The following is a 27,106-nucleotide window of genomic DNA, read 5'->3' on the forward strand; positions in this document are numbered from 1 at the left end:
TGTAACAAACATCGGGGTGGGGAAGCATGATTTATCACAGGTTTGGTTAACTGCCCTCAGTGTAAGAGTTATCTTGGTTAAGGTGAGCACGCTTTAGTTCCTATAGGAAAAAAGCTTCTATGATAACCCTATAGAAACCAGAATTTGGACGAATAATTTTTATCCTTCATGTAGTAAACGCAGACCATCCAGAATCCTGAAGCATTAAAGTAAGAAGTAATGCAGATACCTACTTGAGGTGGGTAAAAAAGGGTTTCTGAAGTATGGGGTGTTCCAGGGCTGGGCCCCTGTTACACTCCCTCTCCCAGATGGCTCAGCACATCTTGGCCTATTCAAAACTATCTGTTCTTATGGTGAGAAACACCTCCTCCCCACTAGTGTTGGCAAACAGACAGCCACTCTTTTGGAAATTTTTTTTCAGAGCATCGCAATAGTATTGGGTGTATGAAGATACTAAACCCAGAGAGATTGCCCAGCAAATTGGGAGTCCTAAACAACTAGCAAGGAGTCTATCAGTCCCACTGCTGTCTACGACTCTCCAAGCTGTTAAGTCTACAAAGTTCTAGCTTAGGCTGGCGCCACGGCTCAACAGGCTAATCCTCCACCTGCGGCGCCGGCACACCGGGTTCCAGTCCCAGTCGGGGCTCCGGATTCTGTCCCTGTTGCTCCTCTTCCATTCCAGCTCTCTGCTGTGGCCAGGGAGTGCAGTGGAGGATGGCCCAGGTCCTTGGGCCCTGCACCCACATGGGAGACCAGGAGAAACACCTGGCTCCGGCGCCACGGCTCACTAGGCTAATTCTCCACCTGTGGTGCTGGCACTCCGGGTTCTAGTCCCAGTTGGGGCGCCGGTTCTGTCCCAGTTGCTCTTCTTCCAGTCCAGCTCTCTGCTGTGGCCTGGGAGGGCAGTAGAGGATGGCCCAAGTGATTGGGCCCTGTACCTGCATGGGAGACCAGGAGGAAGCACCTGGCTCCTGGCTTCGGATTGGTGCAGTGCACTGGCCATAGTGGCCATTTTGGGGGTGAACCAATGGAAGGAAGACCTTTCTCTCTGTCTCTCTCTCTCTCTCTCACTGTCCACTCTGCCTGTCCAAAAAATTAAAAAGAAGAAAAAAAGTTCTAGCTTAGACTTAGGAAGAGCTATATTAACCCAAATTATTTCAAAGTTTAGATATGTAATTCTCCATGCTGCTGACACGGGTAACAGCTAGAAAAAAGACCCACATTTTGGAGATAATGTAGAGATAGCTTTATCTTCTCTGTCATTACTTGAAGTCAAAAAATAAATAACTGTGTTTCAGTTGTCCTCACAAATAACTAAATGCCTCAGTGGATCATTACAGTGTATAAAAAAATAAGATCATTTTTCTAATTGGTGCTATTATCAATATAAAAGGTTAATTTACAAAAATGTAAATATTTGTAGTCTCATATGGCTGTATTTCATACCACAGGTACAAAATACTTTTGTACCACAGGTGAAGGGAGATTTTAAAGATTAAAAACTAAAACCGGAAAGCCTCATAATTAGCTAGATGCACCTTACCTCTTCAGCAGGGAAAGGGCTGAGCCGCACAAGCATGGTTTACAAACAGGAAGCTCAGACCTTGACTGGCATCTGCTGTGAGGTCACTTCCTTACATCTCCCAGATCTTCACAAAACGCACACTACAATTTTGGGTCCAATCTATAAAAACACTTTGCACACTGAATTCCAAAGAGCTCAGCACGTGACCCTGGGCTAGCACTCAGTTTCCTTGCTGTTGACACGACTCTGCCACTGCAGTTTAAAGGAGGTAGCCTTCTCACTTCCAGTCACCGCAGGCACTGCAGGCAGCCTGGAGTCTGGGGGGCAGGGAAGGGCTTGATAATGCGCACGGACGCTGAATCCATGCTGCTTAACATTTCCATGTTACTGGAGTGAAACAGACACTCATACTGCTTATCCAATTTCTTATCCACACAATGGACAAGAATGCTGAAAGGAATCCAAAATATCAAGGACAAAACCAGGACGGACCCTATGATGTCGTCTGCTAAAAACTTTCCAAAAGTATTGATGCTCAGCTGGTCACTGAAATCCCAAAGTTGCTCAATTACATCCTGCACTCGTTTTTCACACTTGCCATTTTCATATCACAAAATCCTACTGTGCAGAGCTTTCCTTTCCCCAGAAACAGGTTCTTCTGCTCCGCGTCCACCTAGGGCACACAACAGCCAGAGGGGTCCCTGCAGCACACCTTGCACGAGTTCTCTGTCTCATTGCACACACAGGACTCCAGCTGCTGCTCCCTCTCACAGAAGGGGATACACTTTCCATCTTTACACTTGCCCAGATCCAGGCAAACCACGTCATCTTCAGCATTTCCCAGTGGTGGGCACTCACTGCTGTTCCCTGCGCAGTAGGACACGCCATTGCACATAGCATTAATAGCCTCCTGGCACTGCTTCTGTGAATTCTAAAACTGACAAAGTGTTTACAACAAGGGCTGTTCCTATCACTGCACTGGACTCCCTGCTTCAAGGTGCAGTCACTGTTGGCAGCTGTCTTTGCTCAGGTACATGATGCCAGGATCACACTCTTCTCCCTCATCCACCCTGGAGTTCCTGCACACCTTGTTGCTGCATTCTTGAAAGTACTCCTGAGCCTTACTTTCGATGGTCTTATAGATTGTTTACTGCAGTGTGAACACATCTTATTGTTCTCATGGTCCCCACTCACAGCAATGGGGTACATAACACATTTTCCTTCCTGGTTCTCTTTCATAGCACGTTCTGCTAGACCATCAGGATTGTGTTCTGCTCCAAAATTGTTTCCCAACTCATGAGTTGTAACCAGGTTAGCTTCCTTTGTAAGGATGGTTTTACCACAATTTTTGGTGCTTGTCAAACCACTATTCAAATAGATATTTTTCTTCTCAACTGGACTACAATAAGCCTTTAAACAAACACCTCCATGACTGTTAGCTCTGGGACAACCCACATAAGCCAGTCCTAGCGTTCCCATAGCAAAATCTTGGTAAGTGAAAAGCTGTGCCAGGCAGACTTTAGATGCTTCTTCAGCAAATCAAAGCTACATTGTTCTAGCAACATCTTCACATCCCAAGCATCCTTTTCTTCATTTAGGTAACTTTTAGCCATGTTATAGTGTCTTCCACCAGTTTTAACCTCCTGTGGAGACTTGAGAATGAGAATCTGCTCTATCTGTATCCCATAACCTTTAAACCCCACATTGTCCCATGAAGTGTCCTGATAGATATCAACTGTCAATGAACTCTCTTAAGTAATTTGCGTTGTGCTCTCCTCCCCTCTGCCCATGTATCTGTAAAAGTGATGATCTGTGAGCACCAGTAGTTTGCATGTATTCTTCACGGGGTTAGGATCCACTCTTCTCTACCAGATGAACAAGCCCTTCCTGAGGTTCTCTGTCTACTAGTCCTTTGGGAAGCAACTCTTCATTATCCACTTTTACATATGCACACACTTTTGGAGACTGCAAAGGTGAAACATCTTACTATCTTCAGATTTACAAGCTAGCATTGTCTTCAGTGTCATTAACAAATCTCCAAAGTGGCTCTATGTTATATTCTGCCCTCTCTAGCCTACATCTCTTATGTGGGCTAGAACCCTAGAATCAGGCTCACCAATCACATGTCCACTGCAGAAGTCCTGCCACATCACAGCGTACTCGCTTTCATCTTTACCATCTATCACCACGACCTCGCAATTCTGTGCAAAGCGTTCAGTACTTGATGTCAGGTATAATTTAAACTGCCTTTTCAAAAACACTGAAGAAGTTAGTAGTGTTTCTAAATGTGTCGAGGCCTGTAGATCCCTTTTTCTTACGGAGTGCTGCTGGATATTAGAAGATATCATAGTCTGGGAGCAAAGAATTAAGCGAATCCGGGGTGGAAGCCAAGGCCCGAGTCGTCCGGAGGTCGTGGCACCAGCACGAAACGAACCAGGCCGGACAGGAAAAGGAGACACTGCCTGTTGTTCCCGGCTCTGCTCCACCTTTCCCGCAGTCTTCGCCTGAAGAGGGTTGGGGAAACTGCTCGCACTGAGGGGTGGAGGGGATCCGCCCGGCCGGCCCCTCAAAGCTCTCCACTCCCTCCAAGCCGCCTACAGGGAAGACTCTCTCCGGAAGTGGGGGCGGTGCTAGGAGAGGCCCGCTCAGCCGGCTTCCGGCCACCACCGACTCCTGCGCCGCCTGGGCAAGTATCATCTCCTGTAGTTCAAATATAGTTCGTCTGCCGCTGGTTCGTTTCTGGAAACTTTGTCCTTCGTGTAACGGTGTTGAGAGGTGGTAGACCTTTAAGAGTTGGGTAGCAAAAAGTGATGAGGCCTTAGGGCACCTCCCTTAGAAGGGATTAATGCCGTCCTCTCAGGATTGGATTAGATCTCCTGTGAGTAGGTTAGCTCTCAAGACAGTGGCTTGCCATTACAGGAGGCTACAGTTCCCTTTCCATTTCTCCAACACGTTGGAGGACCCTCCCCAGGACACTACTACTAAGCTGTTGGTACCAAGTATTGTGAGCCAAGTAAGCTACACAGCCTCAGGTATTTTGATATAAGAATATAAAATGGACAAGATATATTACTACCTCAGAAACAGTGCTCCCAACTAAAGTTGTCCCTCTTCTCTTTTTTTTTTTTTTTTTTTTTTTAAGATTTATTTGAAAGTCAGAGTTACACAGAGAGAGGAGAGGCAGAGAGAGGTCTTCCATCTGCTGGTTCACTCCCCAGTTCACTGCATGGGCTGGAGCTGTGCTAATCTGAAGCCAGGAGCCAGGAGCTTCCTCGGGTCTCCCATGCCGGTGCGGGGGCCTGAGGACTTGGGCCGTCTTCTACTGCTTTCCCAGGCCATAGCAGAGAGCTGAATGGGAAATGGAGCAACCACAACTTGAACCGGCACCACAGGTGATGGCTTTACCCCCTACACCACAGCGCTGGCCCCACCTCTCTTCCTTGTTAAAGAGGAACTATCACCATCTGCTCAGTTCCTTAAGGTGGAAAACGAAGCCATTTTACAAACCTTAATCTCTTTTGCTTTCTATGTCCGATTAGTGTTCATGTCTCATTATTCTGTATCACAAAACGTTCATGAACCTATCTTCTCCCCCACCCCACCAAGCCTTCATTTGTGTCATCTAAGGCTTTAGTTCAGACTTGTGCCTTTTCTCTGTTTAATTCTTACTGTGGCTACTTCTAGCCTTTTTTTTTTTTTATCATTTGAAGCACTTGTCATTTTTGCGTAACTGTTTACCCAACAGATTAGAAGAAAATTCAGGACAGTAACTTTGTTTTTCTTTTCTATATATCTAGTGCTTAACAGAGTCAACGGCACATAGGAGTTGCTCAATGATGAGCAAGAATCTGGAACCCTCACCTGCGTAAAGCTAAGAGCTCTACATGAATTAACTTGACTGAACCTCAGTATAGCCCTGTAGGGTAAGTACTATTACCCTTCCTTTAAAAGAAGATGAAACTGAAGCATAAATTGTTATATAATAACAAAGTTTATTTATCTAGAAAGGGTGGAAAGACTATACCTCAGATGCCTGCTAAGTAAATGAAAAAAGAATATGAAAGGATGGATTAATCAGTAGAGAGATTACTTACTAGTCAGTAAATTTCTGGTAAGCCTATTAACTACACTGATTTGAACAACTTTGTCTTCCACAGTATAAGAGAAGTATCTGGAAAACCCATTGGAACCCAAAATATGTCATTGCCCTACCTTGAAGCTTTGTTCGCATAGGTTGCCAATGCACTGTGGAAGAGAAATACTTTTATCATTCTCTCTCCTTTGTTCTGACTGTGGATGGGTGAAGGTAGCAAAGATGGAGCTGAGGTGGAATCATGAGATTGTCTTCTAATTTATAGAGAAAAAGAAAGATAAGAAAAACAGATATCAACTTCCTCTATGACTGACTTCCTTATGAGTTTTTATTGCTAAATGTTGATTAGCTTTTATGTTTGTTTTTCTTTTGTTAAATGAATACACTTGGATTGCCAGAACTGGAAATGAAAACATGAAAATCTACTTTGTCCACAAACTCAGTAAGGCTGGAGGAAATCCCATAACACCAGAATTTATGAGATCAGACAAGACCTGGCTATCTACCAGAAACTTTTCCTCCTTGTGCTTGGGTGATAAATTACACTATCGTTTTTCAGGGACCATTTGCTATAGAAAAGCAAATTAACCCAGTAATTTTTAAATTACACCTCTGAGGCTTCATGGTGACACGTCTAATCTGGTTATGTTTTGGTCCCAAGGCATGGGCTTCCTAATTGTTCTCTGATTGTACTAACTCCAGTTGCTGTTTGATTTGGAAGAGAACTCCATATAGCCATTGTAGAAATGGTAGAAAGCTAGGCACAGTGAATGTCTTAAGCACCTCTTAATTTTCTCAAGAATTTGTGTTCTACTTGTCAGTATTGAGTTTCCTTGGAGTTGACCTTGAAATTTGTATTTTAAATATTTGGTTTTATTAGCTTAGTTGTAGTCATGTTGCTGTGGAAGAGAAATTACAACTTCTCCCTTGATTGACTTTGGTGCTATGGATTGATGATTATGGCCTGATAATGTAGAATTTGAATCAGTATACACGCTTTTTAAAATCAATTTGTTTTTACATATGAAAATACCAAAATTCAAATGCCTAACTCAATTTAGCTAGGTATTCTTTCCTCATATGAGGAATCTTCAAAAAGTTCATGGAAAATGCATCTTTTATTTCTGTTTTTCCACAAAGTTTTTAAAGTGCCATATTTAGATAAAGTGAGTTTCCTCTGTGTAGTTCTTTTTCTTTTTCTTTGTCAAGTCATTCATTTACTCATCTACCCATCCCTTTATTCATTAATCCATTGGATAAATACTCATTGGGCACTGAATGTATGTAAACGCTGTTTCAGGAACTAAGGATGAGTTCATATTTGCATGGGCTTTTCAAAATGGTTAACAGGAAAAAGCAAGTACTGAGTGATCTGGAAAATGTAATGGCTTCATGTAGCCCAAACTAAGCTTAGTGGGAGTTACCAGTTCTTTCTCTCCTTTCTGCTTTTCCTCTCCTTTCTTCTCCTCTCCTCTATTTGACCCCACATAGCTTTCTTCCCTCCTGCATGTCAGCATCCTTCTGTCTTTGGCCAGATATGCTTCCTCAGTATGGTAGCCTACTGACCCATATGCATATTTCCACAGCTTGGCAACTCTAACAGAGGGAAAACTTCCCTTTACCCTGTACATGTATGAATTCATGAAAGGTTTTTCATGGAACTTTCTTGAATCATATACCCATTCCTTGGACCAATCGCTTTTGCTGTGCAATGGGACATTATCTTTGTCCTGACTTAAGCTATTATTATCTCTCTTTGGAAGGTAGGTGAGGTAATGGTTGTCAATTCCAAACAGCCATCTGGAATAAAGAACATCGATCACAAAATTTACCATACCCTTTAGTCCCTTTCTGAGCACTTGTCATAATTTGTAAAAATACTTTTATATCATAGTCATTTGTTAGATGTCAGTTAGACACTAATGTCCATGAGAATAGGAAATGTGGAGAACACTCTGATACTGGTGTATCTACCCAGAAGTTTATACCCTTTTTCTGCATGAATCTTATTTATTTTATCCTAAGGTAATCATTAACATTCTATATCATGTTTTCATTGTACTTTTTATTAGACAGCACTGTTATTGCTCAAGCTGGAGACCTTGTTGTGTCATTCTTCTGGCAATGAATTTTCTTTCTGCACTTCATAAACACATTCAGAATTACATTAAAGGTTTCATTTTCCTGGGAAAAAATGTATGCCTATGGTGAAATTCTGTTTCTCAAATTAGTGAAATCAGAGCAGCAGAACATTAATTTTTAGAATTTGTCCTGCAAGCATAGATGATAAAGCCTTATTTATTCAAATGATGAAGATTCTAAGTGGCCCTCTGTTATGTTTTGTTCATAGTTTTCCTATATATTCATGGTTAAAGCAAGGAGCATAGACATATTCATGATGCAATTGCTGAATGTTCATTCAAAGTTTTGAACCTTGGGCTACACACAGGTAATTGATAGGGTTATAGCTTCAGATCTAGTGGAATCAATTTTAAGTGGTTTCCAATGATGTTCAAGGTTTGCTTCTTATTTTTCAGTTGATGATTTGTTCCACTTGTACCAACAAAAAATAATACTGTTACTGAAAAGTGACAAAGTGGATGGACAAAGGAGGTTACATAACCAAGGGGAGCCTCAGAAACTTCTTCCCCTTCACTCCTTCTCTTTGTGTTTTTTTGTTTTTGTTTTTGTGTTTTTTTGTTTTTTTTTTTTTTAATAACCCTCCCTCTTTTGCTGCCTCTTTGTTGTTTCTTAGTGGATCAAATGGGAACAATGGCTCCTCTACAGTGAATAGGTAAATGTTGACACGCTGTGGTGAAAGCTTTAGAAAGGTGGATGTTTCTGTAGTCATTCCATGGACAGAAACATATGCCTGTTCTTCAGCACAAAACCGTATTTCTCCTAAAAAGGATACAAGAGAGAAGATGTTTTATATTCATGTATATTTGAAGATCGTTTTTTGATTGCTTGTCAATGGCCAGTGTGTAAGAGGTGAAGCAAACAAACAAACAAGCTTAAAATCAAAGCTATTGAAGTTTATAAGGCTATTGTAAGTTTATAAGGCTAGGAGTAAAAAGGGAAATTAAAAAAAATTTATTTGTTTCAAAGGCAGAGTGGTAGAGAGAGAAGGAGATCTTCCATCTGCTGGTTCACTCCCCAAATGGTTACAATAGCCAGGGTTGGGCAAGGCTAAAGTCAGGAGCCAGGAGCTCCATCCACATTGTGTACGTGGGTGGCAGGGACCTAAGTACTTGGGCTGTCTTTTGCTGCTGCTTCTTCTTCTTTTTTTTTTTTTTACATATTTATTTAATTTCAAAGGTAGAGTTACAGAGATAGAGAGAGAGAGAGAGGAAGAGATCTTCCATCTGCTGGTTCACTCCCCAACTGGCCACAGATGCCAGGGCTGAGCCAGGCTGAAGCCAGGAGCCAGGAGCTTCATCCGGGTCTCCAACATGGGTGCAGGGGCCCAAGCACTTGGGCCAACTTCTGCTGCTTTCTTTCTCAGGCACATTAGCAGGGAGCTGCATTGGAATTGGAGCAGCTGGGGCTCAAACCAGCACCTGTATGGGATGTTGGGGTTGCCGGCAATAGCTTTACCACTATACCACAGTGCCTGCCCTGTCTTCTGCTTCTTTCTCAGGTGCATTTGCAGGTAGCTGGATGGAGAGTGGAGCAGCTGGGGCTTGAATTAGCACTCCAATATGGGATGCCATCATTGCAGGCCACATCTTAACTTGCTGTGCTGCAACGCTGACCTCTGGAGAGAAAAATGGGGGGAGGTGCTGTAAACATGCTTTATTTTTCATTGATTGGTTCCCTTCTGAAAGAAAAATATCTATCACTGTTGTGCAGATTTAGGGGATCTAATGTTTTAAAAAGCCTTTTTTTAAAAAAAAAATTATTTAGAGTATATAATTTTCATGTATTTCATATATACATATTTGGAACATATTTTTTTTTACTTTTATTTAATGAATATAGATTTCCAAAGTACAGCTTATGGACTACATTGGCTTCCCCCTCCCCCCGATGACTTCCCTCCCACCTGCAATCCTCCCCTTTCCCACTCCCTCTCCCCTTCCATTCATATCAAGATTCATTTTCAATTTTCTATATATACAGAAGATCAGTTTAGTAGACATTAAGTAAAGATTTCAACAGTTTGCACCCACATAGAAACACAAAGTGAAAAATACTGTTTGAGTACTCGTTATAGCATTAAATCTCAATGTACAGCACATTAAGGACAGAGATCCTACATGAGGAGTAAGTGCACAGTGACTCCTGTTGTTGACTTGACAAATTGACACTCCTGTTCATGGCATCAGTAATCTCCCTATGCTCCAGTCATGAGTTGCCAAGGCTATGGAAGCCTTTTGAGTTCACCGACTCTGATCATATTTAGACAAGGTCATAGTCAAAGTGGAGGTTCTCTCCTCCCTTCAGAGAAAGGTACCTCCTTCTTTGAAGACCTGTTCTTTAGATTTAGGAACATATTGATACATACCACCCTACCCTCCCTCCCGCCCACACTCCCACCCTTCTTCTTCCTCCTCCTGTTTCCACTCAATTGTTTTCTTGAAAGAAATTTTCAGTTTACTTTATACTCATAAGATCAACCATACACTAAGTAAAAGTTCAACAAGTAGTATGAAGAAAAAAAAAAAAAACACTGTTCCTCAACAGTAGGTACTAGGGCTATAAATGATCATCAAATCTCAAAATGTCAATTGGAGGGAAAATTTTTAAATGAATATTTTTAATGACTGCACTCAGATATCCCCATATAAATATCAAGCCAAATTGAATACATAGAATATCTTATTTATGCATGCACTGAGAAGACACACACCTGTGTGCAAAATATTATGTTCAGGGGCTGGTGCTGTGGAGCAGTAGGTTAATCCTCCACCTGTGGCACCGGCATCCCACATTGGCACCGGTTCTAGTCCCAGGTTCTCCTCTTCCCGTAAAGCTCTCTGCTACGGCCCGGGGAAAGCAGTAGAAGATGGCCCAAGTGCTTGGGCCCCTGTACCTGCGTGGGAGACCTGGAAGAAGCTCCTGGCTTCGGATCAGCCCAACTCCAGCTGTGGCAGCCATTTGGGGAGTGAACCAACGCATGGAAGACCTTTCTCTCTGTCTCTCCCTCTCACTGTCTGTAAATCTACCTCTCAAATAAATAAATAAATAAATAAAATCTTTAAAAAATTCATACTTTATTCAGCATAATAATAAACCTTACTCTCACCATACTAGGCTTCTAGGACTCATGTAATTGACTTGAGGACTTGGCATAAGGAATGCCTAGTTTTCTGGTGCAAGAAAATAGAAGTGGAGCTTGTGTCAAGTTTGAATCTCAAATTGTTTAAAAGCATGAGATTCTTTTAAGTGACATGAGTATTGCAAAGGAGAGCTTAGATTTTTGTGGCTATGGAAAATTAAGAAAAATACTTTGAAAGCTAAGAAATATAAATATCATAAATTTGTCATTGGAGTCTATATTTTGTCTTCCCAATCAATATAGAATAAAAATAATAAAATCATTACTGAGAGAAGAGAATTTGTGAAAACATATACAATTGCCTTAGTTACTGAATTGTTTTACAAATAATAGTAAAAATAATAACATAAACCTATGCAGTTCTGCTCAAACTGTGGTTTGAGCACTGACATGCTGGTTCCAGTGTTTGATCTCTTAGCCATGACACCTGTAATGCCAAAGCTTACATTACAAATCTGTGAAAGAGCTGAGTACAGTGTCATGAGCTGCCACATTCAGTGGATTATGGATCTGTAAAAATATCTGGACTTATTGAGACAGCACAGCACGCAAGACTCCCTTCAAACTCTTCACGGGGCCCAGTCTTCCAGGGAGATGGTTAAAGTGGAGTTGAAAATACAGGATTGTAAATGCTAGAGTGGGGGAGGGAGCATCACCGATGTACAAAGGAGAAGCCTCTAGTCCAGACTATTTGGTAGAAGGAAACAAGGAAATACTTTTTTTCTTTTCAAAGATTTATTTATTTATTTGGAAGTCAGTTACACAGAGAGAGAGAGAGAGAGGGAGTTCATCCATCTGATGGCTCACGCCCCAGTTGGCCTTAGTGTGATAGTCTGAGTCCATGGGACCCATGAAAAGTTCACCTCTATCTCTTTCTTTTATTTTATTTATTTGAAAGACAGAGTCATAGAGAAAGGTAGAGACAGAGAGAAGTGTCTTCCATCCCCTGGCTCACTCCTCAATTGGCCGCAACGGCAGGAGCTGCACTGATCCAAAGCCAGGAGCCAGGAGCTATTTCCTGTTCTCCCATGCTGGTACAGGGGCCCAAGGACTTGAGCCATCCTCTACTGCATTCCCAGGCCATAGCGGAGAGCTGGATTGGAAATGGAGCAGCCGGGTCTCGAACCAGCGCTTGTATGGGATTCTGGTGCTTCAGACCAGGGTGTTAACCCACTATACCACAGCACCAGCCCCAGGAAGACTTCTTAAAGGAGGCAACTTTCATCCAGAGATCCTGGGAAGAGAACAGTATAATCCATTGAAGGGAAACAGAGTAGTTACATATTTCAAAGGAGTGAGAATCCATACATGAGAACACTTTAGACAGTTTGTGGGAAAATGGAATTAAAAGGTGAGTTTATTTGGGTGCAAAAATACTTGAAATCCATGTGTTTTTTTTCATAATACACATTTCCAATGGACTCTGTGCAGGCCTGTCATATAGGTGTTATGGGTGAAACGGCAGTGGAGAGAAAAGATTACCTCGGTTCTTTATCTCACATGGAAGAATTTCCAAGCAGACAAGGCAAAGAGAAAAGCAAGAGGTATTTAAAAACAGGATTTTATTTAATTCAGAGACTTTTGGCAGAGCGGCCTGGAGTAGGGCTCCAAGAGAGGCAAACCAAAGAGGCTGGTGGTAATGGGGTTTTTAAGCACAATTTTTGGAGAAAACTCAGTGAGTACAAGGCAGGGACAAGTCCATCAAAAGGCCTGATTTGTAATCTCTTTCCCTCTGTCTGGCTTGAAGAGCCATCAGAAGAGTGGGTTACCTAACTTGTTTTACAGTAAACTGGGAGCTCAAAAGGGTGGAGTCACCATTCCCTTGCTACTCTCATGGTAAGATTGGAAGCTTCCAAGGAGTGGGCAGGCACCTTTGGCCTTGCTAAAGATAGTTTTTGGGGAAAGCAAGCATTTTGCACCCGCAGTTTCCACTGTGACCAACCTGACTGCCTGTTAACTTGTCTGACTTCCCATAGGCACATGGATATCTATGTATGTATTTTTCCCTACAAAGATACTCTGCTCTAAATCACTCAAATAAATATTCCTTGTTACATTACGAAAGGAGCATCCATCATGCCTGTATGTAACTTCATCTGAAAAGCACACTTTGCTTATCTCTGGAAGATTATATAATAACCACTGAGCAAAAAGCTCCACTAATGTGTTTCTCATTTGTTTCAGTTATATAAGTGGGTGTCCTATTTTGCAGTAAACAAAAGACCACCATTGATAGTAAAACTGCAGAGAACATTCTGTGAATTTTTAAAGAACATTGTTTGACATGTTAGAAAAAGGCCATCAAATGGAAACTGTGTCTGTCTTTTCTGTTGCGAGAAGACCTATACCAGCAAGGACTAAAGCAAATTGTTAGAGCCAGAATCTCTTTGCATTAGGTCAGTGGTATCAAGACACTTGGACTCCTTCAGAGCTGCATTCAATAAAATAGAAGTGCGTGCAGGCTTCCCAACTCATGCCAAGGTAGATGTTCCTTTGTTCTAGAAGCAGTCTACCTTGAATTAATATGCTCATCTTAAAATGTTAGGGTAACAAGGAGACTGTTTAACTTCCTGAAACCACTGATACATCATTTAACTTTTTGAACTGCATGATAATTTAAACACAAAGCACCAACCAGTACAGCTACCTAATAATGCTCATAGAATTACATATTTTTGCTGTACCTACTGTCTTTCTCTATTCTCAAGGACATTTTGTTTTAGAATAATCACCTAGCTGTATCTTTGGCAGAGCATCATGGTGTCTAATGTTTGCTCAGTCTACATATAAAATTGGTTGTGATATCAGACTGTTTATTAATAATTTTCAACATTAATAAACCTGTAGGCTTTTTCCACTTATTCAGAGAAGAATTCTGAATACTGGCTTAAATAGACCAGACAATATGGTAGGGTTTTAAGGATTTTATTCAGTGAGAGAAATGTGCAGGAGAGTGAGGGCTTTGTTTAGGGGAGAAAGAGAAGTCTAGAAGCTAAGTTGAGCGAGCCGTGTGGAGTAAGTATATCATTATAAGCAGCCACAGGTAGCTTAATGCAGCAGCAAAGCAAAGGCAGAGAGTGGCAGCCAAAAGGCCCCCCCTGAGGGCACAGGCAACAAAGGGGGCCCACCATGTTCAAGGCCTTTTATTTACTCCCAAAGAGGGAGTGATTACTAGTCTGATATACAGATGGGGTCAGGTAGGGGCATGAGGTCACACAGAGGGCTTTGTCTTCCAGCTTACAAACCTAATCAATTTTATCTGCCTGCCTACATCAGTTGCACTTAATTTGAGGCTGACTAGGGGTGAAAGCAAAGGTGTGAAGGGAATGTAGAAAAGCAAAATGTACATTCTAGAAAGACTGTTAGAACAAAATGGAAAAGATTGTTTTGAAGAGACACAGCTGTGAGTGTTATGTAACACTGAAATGTGGTCTGTAAAGTTAGCATGCTCAATTTCATTGTCTATGAAGATTCCCATACATCACAAGATAAACTAATATAACCACATCCTGTTACAGTAGGACTTTATGTCAATGATGTCAGTGTTATCTACAAGACATTATTCACAATTTAACTGAATGTAATAGTGACTCACTTATTCAGAATCCATGGATAAACTTTAAGATAATGGGATTCCCTTCCTTTAAACTACAAGATTTTTTTCTTCTTTAACCATGTCACTCTACCACTTAGAGATTGATGGCTCTACATTAGTTGGAAGTATCAAAGCTAAACTCCTTCACCTGCCACCATCCTTCTTGTCCTTCTAGCATCTTGTCTACTGTACTTGAAAGTTGACGCTCCACCCATAAAATTAGGTGTTTCATGACTAGGTGTCTTTGCTACCACTGTCTCCTCCTTCTTTTTTTCCTTTTTTTTCTTCCCTCTTATCTTACTGTATTTTTTTATTTGTATATATCTCATAAATACAACATTAGGAGCATAGTAATTCTTCCTGAGGTACCTGCCCTCCCCCCCCCCCCACTTCCCCTCCTTCCTCCTGCCTTTCCTGTTTAGTCTAGAAAGAAAAACAGAAAGGAAAAAAAAAAGAAAGATTGGAATTAAAAATCTAAGAGAACTGTCTCCTCAACAGTCTAGACAAGGGTTGTTCTGTGTTATTGCTTCTCAAAGCTGGTCCTCTTTTTCCTTCCTTGCTCCCTTTTCTTTGTTTTTAAAAACTTAATTGTCTTTGAAGAAGAACTCAAGGATGATACACTGTCTCCTCTTAACAGAGATCTCCCCCTACTCACTTCCTTAGTAAAGCCAAAAGGATCCTACCACCTCACAGGCTATACAATAGCTCTATTTGTTTGCCTCTTCCTGAAACCATGCTGGTAGCTACACTCCTTTTTCATCTGGTCTAAGATAATGGAAATCAGAATCGCCTGGAATGCCTATTAAACCCTAGAGGGCTGGACTCCACCCCCAGGGTCTCTCATTTAGCAGGTCAAGGGTGGACCCCACTCTGCATTTCTAAAAGTCCCCAGGGCATATTAATGCTGCTGGTCCCAGGATTAACTCTTGGGAACTCCAGGAAGTCATTTTCCCGTTTAATTGCTCTTCAAGTTTACAGTGGACTTTAAAACCAGATAGCTGATCTTTTTAGACTTTGAACACATAGCTAAAAAATAAATGGCAACTAAGAAAGGACCTGAAAAGATTTTTTTGTAAGACAAGTGGGTTTCATTTATTGAACCTAGTGATACCTATTTTGGTTTCTAAGAGATCTTTGTATACCCACAGTTCTAAGCTCTGTCCTAGGTGGTTCAAATTACAGAATAAATGATCCCTAGATGACTGACCTGCTACTATGCCCTGGATTATTTTTTATGTTTGCACAGTTATCACAACCATGCTAAACTCATCCACATGTCCTCTATGAGCCAATATTCTCAAATTTTCATATGAGTGAGAATCTCTTCTGGGGATATTAAAAATGCAAATTCTGATTCAGTCCACCTGAATTAGGACCCAAGATTCTGCATTTCTAAGAAACTCCTGAGGTGATGCTGATGTTGATAGCTCATGGGCTGCACTTTGAGAAACAAAGGTGTTTTCTATGCTGTCTCTGGAGAACTCTACCTAGACTAGTTTTTGACATGATTGAAAAATAAGGCATCATGAAGAAACTCAGTACACCATCAAAAACGTTGAAATTTTTGCAGGCTAAAATTGTCTTTTGTTTTTACATTTTAAAAAATTATCAGTTGTACATATTTATGGACTACAGTGTAACATTTTAATACACGTATGCAACGTGTACTGATCAAATCAGGATAATCAGCATTTCCCTTTCTTTGACATGACTTTGTGATGAGAGCCCTGGGCTCCTTTCTTCTGTTTGCTCATCAATGATATTATCCTTGTCCTTACAGAGTATGTTGCAAACCCATATTGTGGTCATAATCAGAGGGCATTTATTCAACTTCACAACAATCTGTAGCTTCCAACTAAGAGCCAGACACCAGTAAGCATCCCTTGAAGGAACAGCAAACAATTGTCAATGGTCTTCTACAGGCTCAGGGCACATGGCATTTTCACATATCAAGGGAATCTGATGGGCAGGACTAAACATAGCAGATTTTCTCTGTCCATGTTTAAACGTCAGTCTGTGCTCCTCACTCTCAACCAAGAGACCTTTTTGTGGCATTTCCTAGGATGAGAGACTGAACTAGGGATATGAGTTCATGTAGTTTATTAAGGAGGAGTTCTCAGAAGGCCTGTAGGAGACAGAGGAAGAGCTAAGTGGAACAGAGAAGGGGAAAGAACCCAGCAGGGATGTGGCCTCAAGAACGGTAGCCTTCACCTCAGTATCCTTAACCTGAAGCTGGGGGCTCCGGAGCAAAACTTACATGATGGAGTTGTCTGGCCTTGGGGCAAAGGCGTCAGGCTTTTGTGCCCTTTTATTTAATAACATGCCAGCCATCTCCAGAGCAGTTGACTTCCATGAGCAGAGGGACAGTTCTCCAGAGAAGAGCCCAGGTGTGAGCCATCACTAGCAGCTCTCACCATAGCAGAGGGACGAGCGTACAAGTAAATGGGATCTGAGCAGGGAATCCACACTGCCCACTGGGAAGGAGAATGATTCAGCCATGGTCACAGATTGCTTAGAATGGGGACTTGGTTCTGTGGGTGGATAGACAAAGCTCTCCACCACAGCTTTTTAAGAGAGGCATGGAAGGTAAGGGCAAGCAGAGATAGAGAGGTGATGTGAGAGAAGCAAACTGCTAGCCTGAGTCCCTTCATGCCTGAGGACATATGGGCACATATAGGACCGAAAAACAAATTTTTGAGTCCTAAGTGAGGCCCCAGCTAGGAACTCAAGGACATAGGGAGATGCTCTGGGTAGCTCCTTGGCCTAACAATGCAGGCCCTGTTCTGCAAATTTTTCCCCAAGAGAAAGCTTGGCAGGCCTGTGGCCATTCTGTGGGATTTTCCTTTCCAGTCACCTTTCCGCAGGCTTCACGTTCTCCAAGTTCAAGTTCATGCACTCCCAGGAAATCAAAGAAGCCTCTGTCCTATCAGATGACAAACATCTCATTTTCTTGGCACTCCCCCAAAAAAGGGCAAATGCCAGACTTCAGGACTTTCATAAATGAAAGATTCCAAAACCTAGAAAATCCTTTCTGGATCATAAAGGGCTGGGGGTGGGAGAAAACTTTCATTTTTTTCTAAATACAAATGTCCATGCATTTTCTATATCTTTCTGGTTTAAATCAAATTTATGCAAAACTAAGACAAATTTATTTTTAAATATCCAATAGGCAATATTATTGTCCCCAGGATATATGTTATGAGCATTTCTTTTGTGCTAAAGTCATATAATGTTTTCTAGTCTCAGCAAATATGGACCTTGGGGAACAAACACAATGTGTTCCATCTATTCACCACCTTAAAATTAAATTAGAGGAGAAAAAAAGCAAAACTGTATTAGCAAGGAGTGAAAGACATTGTCTAGACAGCTTCCTTCGGGCAGAATAAACAATGTTCGGCACATCCGCGCACTTTGCTCTTTGAGAAATGGGCCTTTGTAAGCAGCTGGAGGTTCTGGGAGGAAAAGAAGTGGCTGGGAAGACTCCTCATTGTGGTGGAGCAGTAGAGTGAGCTCCAGAGTGTGCTACTTCTCTTGAGTCCCACAAGGTGGGCAGCCAGGACATTCTGCTACAGTGGCAGGCATCTGTGTCACTGGAGCTGGAAGATTCAGAGAGCACACTTCTCCATTCTGTATTTGAATGTAACTGATGTCCAGTGTGACACCTGATCTGCTTCCCAAACCTGCTCCCTCCACTGTCCTGTCCTGTCCACTGTCCTCCATGAATGGCAGCCTCCCCATCTGGCTGCCTGGGAAATAATAATTTCAGATATCTTGGTTTGATCTCTTTGTCTCACATCCCATGGCCAATTCATTAGCTAATGCTTTGCCATTTCTTTTCTTTAAAGATGTATTTGAAAGGCAGAGTTATAGGGGGTGGGCAGTAGAGGGAAGCTGAGAGAGACAAAGAAAGAGGTCTTTCATCTACTGGTTCCCTCCCCAAATGGATGAAACAGCTGGTGCTGGGCCAGGCTAAAGTCAGGAGCCAGGAATTTCCTCTGGGTCCCATGTAGGTGCAGGGGCCCAAAAACCTGGAACCCCTTCTGCAGCTTTACCAGGTGCATTAGCAGGGAGCTGGATGAGAAGTGGAGCAGCTGGGACTCCAACTAGCACCCATATGGGATGCAGGCTTTGCAGGCTGTGGCTTAACTCACTACACCACTGTGCTGCCATTTCTTTTCAAGATAAAACTTGGGGTAGGCATTTGCCTCAGCTGTTAAGCTATTTGTATCCTACAGCAGATCACATGTTCAATTGCTGACTCTAGCTTCTTACTCCTACTCTCTGTTTCTGTGCACCCTGGGAGGCAGCAGTAATGGCTCAGGCAGTTGGGTTCCTGCCACTTGGGAGGGAAGCCTGGCTTGAGTTCCTGATCCCCACTTTGGCCCTGTATAGCCTTGTCTATTGCAGGCATTCAGGAAGTGAATCAGCAGCTGGGAGCTTTATCTGTCTTTGTCTCTATCCGTATCTCTCTCTTCTCTGTGTCTGCTTCCCAAACATACGCATGTATTAAATCCATATATTGGGAAATTAATCCCCAAAATCCTATGTTAGTAGTATTTAGAGGGGCACCACTGTGAGATGGTTGGATTGTGGAAGCTCTGTATTCGTAAATTCATGGGTTATCAGAACAATGTCTTTTTTTAGAAGCAGCTCTCCATGGCATACTTGCCCTGTCTCACCATAAGATGCTCTCCATACTATTAGGCAATATCCAGAAGGTTTTCACAAGAAGCCAAACAGATGCTGATACTTTGATATTGGACTCCCTAGCCTCCAAAGCCATGAGCTGAACAAACCTCTATTCTTTATAAACTACTTAGTGTGTGATATAAATGTATAGCTGCAAACACTACCTTCACTGCTATTGTGGTCCCAGGTACTATTAATTCTTGCCTGCATTGTTGAAATATCTCCTACATGGGCCTTCTATTCCTGCCCTTGGCCCACAACACCTTTGACAGAAAAAGAGCAGCAGATCACAGTCCTCTAGTCAAAGCCTTCCAAGGACTCCCATCTCACTCAGAATAAAGCCCAAAGCTCAAAAATAAACAAACAAGTAAACAAATAACACTCCCAGGTAATACCACATTACCCTCTTGTGCTCCTGACCTATGCCTCCCCTGTTCCCTCCCAGTTCGGACTCTGTTTCTGGAACACTCCAGGCATGCTCTCACGTTGGGACCTTTGCCTGGAACAATATTCCCTCCCAGCATGGCAAACTCCCATTTGCCAGGCAAGTCTTTACTTAAATATCACCTTCTTACTGCCTGAACTCCCTACTTAAATAGCAGTCCCCTTCCCTGGCCCTCATACTCCCTATGAGCCTCTTGATTTATTTTTCTCCTTTAATTTTTTTTCAGCATCCTAAAGACATACTGAAAAACATGCTCATGTCATCATTGTGTCTTTTCCCCAGGAGAACATCAGTACTATGAGAGTAATGATTCCGTTTGTTGTATTTCACAGATGGATGCTCAGGACCCAGTGTAGGGCCTGGTACCTTAATGACTACATAAACACTTAGAAGAATCATGCAACCTGCCAAAGACTCAGCTAGTCATCGTGATAGGCACTGAGAGAAGAGGATGAATAAAACAGGCAGGAATCCTGATTTTATAGCATTTATGATCTAGGATTTTTCTCTCTCTAGTAGTCACTAGTCACATGTGATTATTTAAATAATGCATTGAAATTAAATACAGTTAAAGATTCAATTTTCAGTCACACTAGCCACATTTCAAGTACTCAATAGCTTCATTGACTACTGGCTTTCATGTTGAACAGCCCAGAAGTAGGACATTTATTTCCATCTTTCCAGACAGTTATATTGGTTGGTACTAACAGAGGTTTTTCCTCATTATGGATAATTGAGTATTCATGTATTCCAATTCTCTCATTTACAAGTCAGGAAACTGAGGCTCAAGGAAACAGTGACTTGACTGAGATCACACTATTGATCCAGTATCAAACCCAATTCTTCTGATTCCCCAGAGCCAAGTCTAGATAACCTTGGTATTAAAGAGCTCTCCACTTCTTTAAGACAAGTCTAAATATGAAACAAAGCAACAAAGCAAAAAGCCCTCTCTTTAACTTATGGTATGATTTTTTTATTATAAAGATGGAAATAAAGCATGGGTTTAGAGAGCATTTGTCTCTTTTTTCCTGCTATTGTCTGAACCCTTTTCCTATTTGGGAAATATTTCCAGCTGTGCAAACCTTTGGGAAATGTAGAACTTAACTGCATTCTGGAAGATGGAAAAACTCAGATAGATATTCCACTCTCCTTTATCTGGTGTCTGGGTGGTAGATTTGTGAACAAGCTTGTGTAATCAGATGCTCCTACATAGGATTGTCATGGTGGTTACAGAGACAAACAGGAATGTAGCAGCCACCTAAATTCTCTTCGGCCACTGCAAATGCAATGTTAGAAATAGTCAACAGTCTCAGACTCACCTTCTATCCTGTCCATTTCAAGTTTGAACTATTTGTCATTTCTATCATTTGTATGAGCTAACTACAATTCCTAAATAATTTTTCAGCTCCAGTAAGTCAGAGTTCATTTCTATGACCTGTACTTTAAAACCCTGCCTGATAAAATGTACCAATCAAATTAAAATTTGATCTCAAAAGGAAGGGAAAAAAATTCTTCCCTCTCCTCTCCTAGGTTCTTTACCTGAGACCTTATAAATTAGATGGACCAAAGTCAAATTAACAAGAGACAGAAATTTGTTAACATGTACATTGCGAATGGGGATATCCAGTAATTAACTCACAGTGAAGGCTAGAATTTGGGCTTATATATCAACTTCAGAATACAACAATAAATTTATAGAGAAGTTTCAAGACAAAGGAAAAACACTTTGAGCTTATGCACATGGAAAATTTTAAGAAGGCAAATTTATGATAAATCTTATCAAAATTTTTTACATGTATTTCTCTGGTGCCAAATCTGGGCTGATAAGGGTCCAGAGTTGTCATCAGTAATTAATTTCTGTTCTTTCTGGAAGAAGGGGGTTGGGGGACACCTTCACAAACTTATATCCTGCTTTCAGATAAACAGAAGGAGGGCAGATAATTTTTCTTATATCTGCTTTTTCTCAGTTACCTTCAACTCAAAATATTCCTTATTCTGAGATGTCATATTTTGAGGTGGCATATTCTGTTATCCTTCCACTTTTACATATTTCCTGATATTTTTATTTATATTGAACCTTGGACATAAGATCATCATTCTGGCTTATGTGGAAAATATAGCTCATAGCTGGAAATCTGTGGTAGAAGACAGTCTACTCAGATATTTGAACTTGTTTGTGTTGAGGAGTGAGCTGATTCAACTGATTGTGCATTCACCTATTAAGAAGATAAGAATGTAAACATTTCCAGATTCATGGGTCTCTTTGGCATTGATTAGCCTGTCAAAGAGATTCCTGGAAGCTGAGGCTTAAAGGGCTAGGATGCATCAGAAATTCTGACAATAAATATTTCTTTGTGATTTGTATAAAGTTAACCATCAGTATCATTGCCTAGTCATTCTCATCCATTCAGTAAATTCGTCAAAAGAAAATACAGTGAACTACATTAAGCTAGTGAAAGCATTTTCTAAGACTAACAATATCAATAAAATAAGATTTTTCATGAGTACTTAGCATAAAACCTTATATGTGAATTTATCATATTTAATTTACATTCCCCAAATGATTAGACATTTAATTGTATATAAAACTAAAGAGGTTATATTAACCACCTTGATCCAAATGATATTTATAGACCATTTTACCTAATAACCACTAATGTAAGCAGTGAATTTACAAAGATAAATCAAAGGCTGGGGTGTAAAAATACTCAGAATAAATGTCAAATGATTAAAATTCTACAGAGTATGTTCTCTGCCGCTGATAGAATTAGATCAATAACTTATCTAGACAAACTTCACATATTTGGAAATCAATGCATTTACAAATAACCCATGGCTCTAAGAAGAATCACATAGGGTATTAGAAAATATTTCTAACTGAATGATAAAAGTAGAGTCTAAAGGAATTCAAGTGGAAGAATCTTCTAACATCATACCCAAAGATAATAACAATGATTAAAATACACCTAACATTTGTACAGCACTTCACTGTTTACATATATTCTAACATTTTGTCTTAACAACAACTACAGAGAAAATGTTAACATATGAGTGTCACCATAGCCCAGATCAGTACTCTGCACTTTCAAGGAATGGTAACGAAGACTGTCAGGCTGCTGGTCAGCTCCATGGGAAGATGATCTTGTCCCCCTAAACTTCCTTCCAGCCTTGTCACCTGCTCTCTCCCAATCAGATTCCCACACCCCAACTTTCTGCACCTAAGCATAGTCTATTGTGTCCCTTGCAGTGTATAATATTATCAAAAAACATTTGCATATGAACTTGTATGTTTACCTGTCTGTTGACTACTTCAAACTAAGTTACCTATGACCTATCCTCTACTCCTCAGTAATTGGGCCAGTATACCTCCAAGCCTTCTCAATCCAAGGACAATGCTTTTTCTTTTCTCTCTCTCTCTCTCTTTTTTTTTTTTTTTTTTTTTGACAGGCAGAGTGGACAGTGAGAGAGAGAGACAGAGAGAAAGGTCTTCCTTTGCCGTTGGTTCACCCTCCAATGGCCGCCGTGGCCGGCGCACTGCGGCCGGCGCACCGCGCTGATCCTAGGCCAGGAGCCAGGTGCTCCTCCTGGTCTCCCATGGGGTGCAGGGCCCAAGCACTTGGGCCATCCTCCACTGCACTCCCTGGCCACAGCAGAGAGCTGGCCTGCAAGAGGGGCAACCGGGACAGAACCCGGCGCCCCGACTGGAACTAGAACCCAGTGTGCCGGCGCTGCAAGGTAGAGGATTAGCCTAGTGAGCTGCGGTGCCGGCCAAGATTCATTTTCAATTCTCTTTATATACAGAAGATCAGTTTAGCATATATTAAGTAAAGATTTCAACAGTTTGCACCCATGTAGAAACACAAAGTGAAAAATAATGTTTGAGTACTAGATATAGCATTAAATCACAATGTACAGCACATTAAGGACAGAGATCCTACATGAGGAGTAAGTGCACAGTGACTCCTGTTGTTGACTTGACAAATTGATACTCTTGTTTATGGCATCAGTAATCACCCTAGGCTCTTGTCATGAGTTGCCAAGGCTATGGAAGCCTTTTGAGTTCACCGACTCTGATCATATTTAGACAAGGTCGTAGTCAAAGTGGAAGTTCTCTCCTCCCTTCAGAGAAAGGTACCTCCTTCTTTGATGACCTGTTCTTTCCACTGGGATCTCACTCGCGGAGATCTTTCTCTATAGAAATTATTTACTTTGTAAATTTTTAAGCTTAGATTAAAATAGCTTTGCATTAGATGTCAGACCATACAGAGAATAAATCAGAGACTGACTTGTGTGTGTATATATAGTACATGTATACTTGTGTAAGCATGACATACGGTTCAAGTTGTATTTGACTTCTCTAACATGATCATTAAAAAGAAGAAGTAAAATCCAGGCTTCCTTGCATTTCCCAATGGTTTATCTTAACTTTTGATATTTAAATTATTCACCTATAAAGTACACACTTGATCAAAACCTTCTTCTCATTTCTTTTCTTCATTTGTTACTTCTGTCAGCTTCTCCTGTATCAGATTAAGGGGTGGGTATATGGTTCAAAAAGTTCACCTACGTCATGTTTATTGATGACATAAAATCTGGTACCTTTTGCAAGACTAATAATTTTCTTTGGTAATTGGTTATAATATATTTTCATTATGCTGCAGAGTATCAGTCATCTTATGATAGAGAGCAGAAGATAATGTTAAGCAAGGAGAAACATTTATTTCAGAATTAGTTTTAAATAAAGTACTTCAAAGATTTCTTGAAAACAGAATTGAAAGACTAAATTTGGTACAAAAATGTCACAAGCCCTTCCTTGCCTTAGCCTGAAAATGGCCCACACCATCTCCTCACTTTCCACTGAGAGAACTTCTCATTCTTGCCTCACTCTTCATGTTGTTTCGTTTCATTGTTTGCCAGCCAAGTGCAAAGGAGTCAGCTGATGACTCCAATCCTAAAGAACAGTGGTTTTCTCACTTAGGAAATTAAATCTACATTGGCTCAAGGCACTGAGCTCCTAGAATATTGGTTAGAATAATTAGTCTATCTTAAATAGTATACTAATAGGGCTTGTGCTGTGGTTTAGCTGGTAAAGCCACTGCCTACAGTGCTGGCATCCCACATGGGTGCTGGTTCAAGTCCCGGCTGCTCCACTTTTTTTTTTTTTAAAAGATTTATTTGAAAGACAGAGTTACAGAGAGAGGTAGAAACGGAGACAGAGGTTTTCCATCCACTGGTTCACTCCCCAGATGGCCACAACGGCTGGAGCTGCGCCAATCCGAAGCCAGGATCCAGGATCCAGGATCCAGGATCCAGGAGCTTCTTCTGGGTCTCCCACGTGGGTGCTGCTCCACTTCCAACCCAGCTCTCTGCTTATGGCCTGCGAAAGTAGTAGAGTGATGGTCCAAGTCCTTGGTTTCCTGCCCCCATGTGAGGGACCCAGAAGACCAGGAGGAAGCTACTGGGTTGTGACCATTTGGGGAGTGAACCAGCAGATAGAAGGCTTCTCTCTCTCTGCCTCTGCCTCTGTGTAATTCTGCCTTTCAAATAAATACATAGTTTTTTTTAAGTCCGGCAAAGGCCGAAGCTGGGCTGATCTGAAGCCAGAATCCCACGCTGGTGCAGGGGCCCAAGACTTGGGCCATCTTCCAGTGCTTCCCAGGCCACAGCAGAGAGCTGGATCAGAAGTGGAGCAGCTGGGACTTGAACTGGTGCCAATATGGGAGGCCAGCACTGCAGGCGGTGGCTTTACCTGCTACACCACAGCACCAGCCCCCAATTAAATAAATCTTTTTAAAAAAATAGTATCCTGAGTGTATCTGTACATTGAATTGGTATATCTAAATGGAATTACTGTTGAATAGACTAAAATCTGTCCTGGAATTTGGCACACTTTGAGCAGCTACAGTGATTTCATTACATAAAAATGTATTGAGTACTTACTTTATGCTTAGTAGTACAATGAACATTGCACAGACCGAGTAGAAGATTCTGGAAGTAAAAAATAGAGGTTGACTCTCCCTTCTCGCCAACTCACCTGCCATAACCTCTTTCTCGCATCTTTGCTAGTACGCCCTCACTGTTCTTCCTGAGATCATACTGGCCAAACTCTAAACCACACGACAGTGATTTTCACCAATCTCCAATGCAATCTTGTAATACTCAGTAGAAAACCCTTCAGAGCCCTCCTCATCCCCACCCCTACCTTTGCTTTTGAAATAAAGTCCATTCCTTATCACAGTTTACAAGAGCTTCCCTGGTTGGGGGCGGGGCAACACTGTGGTGCAGTAGGTTAATCTCAGCCTGCAGCAAGGGCATCCTATATAGGCACCAATTCTAGTCCCAGCTGCTCTTCTTCTGATCCAGCTCTCTGAAAAGACCTGGGAAAGCAGTAGAAGATTGGTCCCTACACGCACATGGGAGACCCAGCTTCAGATCGGCCCAGCTCCAGCCATTGGGGCCATCTGGGGAGTGAACCAGTGGATGGAAGACCTCTGTCTCTCTCTCTCCCTTTCACTGTCTGTTACTCTATCTCTCAAACAAATGAATAAAATCTTTAAAAAAAAAAAAAAAAAGCTTCCTTTCACGATCTGGCCTCTGTTTGCCTCTCCAGTCTCATTTCCTGTGACCTTCCAGCCCCTTCACTCTGTATTCCACTTGGATCCAGAGCCACTTTCAGTTCCTTGCAGGCATGCAAATCATGCCCACAGAAACCTCTGTGCTTTTGCACACTCTATTCATCAAACTACATTCTTTCCCCACTCACTGCCCTTTTAACCAGGGAAGTTCTTTTAGGTCTTAGCTTATGTTTAAAAATCTGTGCTAACAACTGTGCAATATGAATGTTTGATAGGTCCTACTACACATTGTATTCACTCATCTTCCGTAGTTTATATACTGTCAAGAATAATGAGAATATATTCTGAGAAACATGTCATTAGGTGATTTCCTTGTTGTGTGCACATCATAGAATGTTCTCCCACAAACTAAGATAGGTATAGTGATTTACTAGGCAATATAATCTTGTGGGACCACTGTTATATATGGAGTCTATCATTGAGAAAATCATTGCTATGCATCACATGATTATAATTGTATCTCCTATCATTTTATGAATTCCTTTAAATTGGCGTGATTGGCCACAGATTACCTTTAGAATTCTGTGTTGGCCGGCCCTGCGGCTCACTAGGCTAATCCTCCACCTGTGGTGCTGGTACTCTGGGTTCTAGTCCCAGTTGGGGCGCTGGTTGGTTCTGTCCCGGTTGCTCCTCTTCCAGTCCAGCTCTCTGCTGTGGCCCAGGAAGGCAGTGGAGGATGGCCCAAGTGCTTGGGCCCTGAACCCTCATGGAGACCAGGAGGAAGTGCCTGGCTCCTGGCTTTGGATCAGCACAGCACGCCAGCCGTAGCAGCCATTTGTGGGGTGAACCAACAGAAGAAAGACCTTTCTCTCTGACCTCTCACTGTCTAACTCTGCCTGTAAA

General features: G+C 41.6%; 1 pseudogene; it reads right to left on the reverse strand.

Moving 5' to 3' along the window:
* Positions 1–1,602: 1,602 nt before the first annotated feature.
* On the reverse strand, positions 1,603–3,278 carry LOC138844331 (disintegrin and metalloproteinase domain-containing protein 17 pseudogene; annotated as a pseudogene).
* Between the last annotated feature and the right edge of the window lie 23,828 nt (positions 3,279–27,106).

This window comes from Oryctolagus cuniculus, chromosome 11 (assembly GCF_964237555.1).
Source record: "Oryctolagus cuniculus chromosome 11, mOryCun1.1, whole genome shotgun sequence".
Taxonomy (NCBI): domain Eukaryota; kingdom Metazoa; phylum Chordata; class Mammalia; order Lagomorpha; family Leporidae; genus Oryctolagus; species Oryctolagus cuniculus.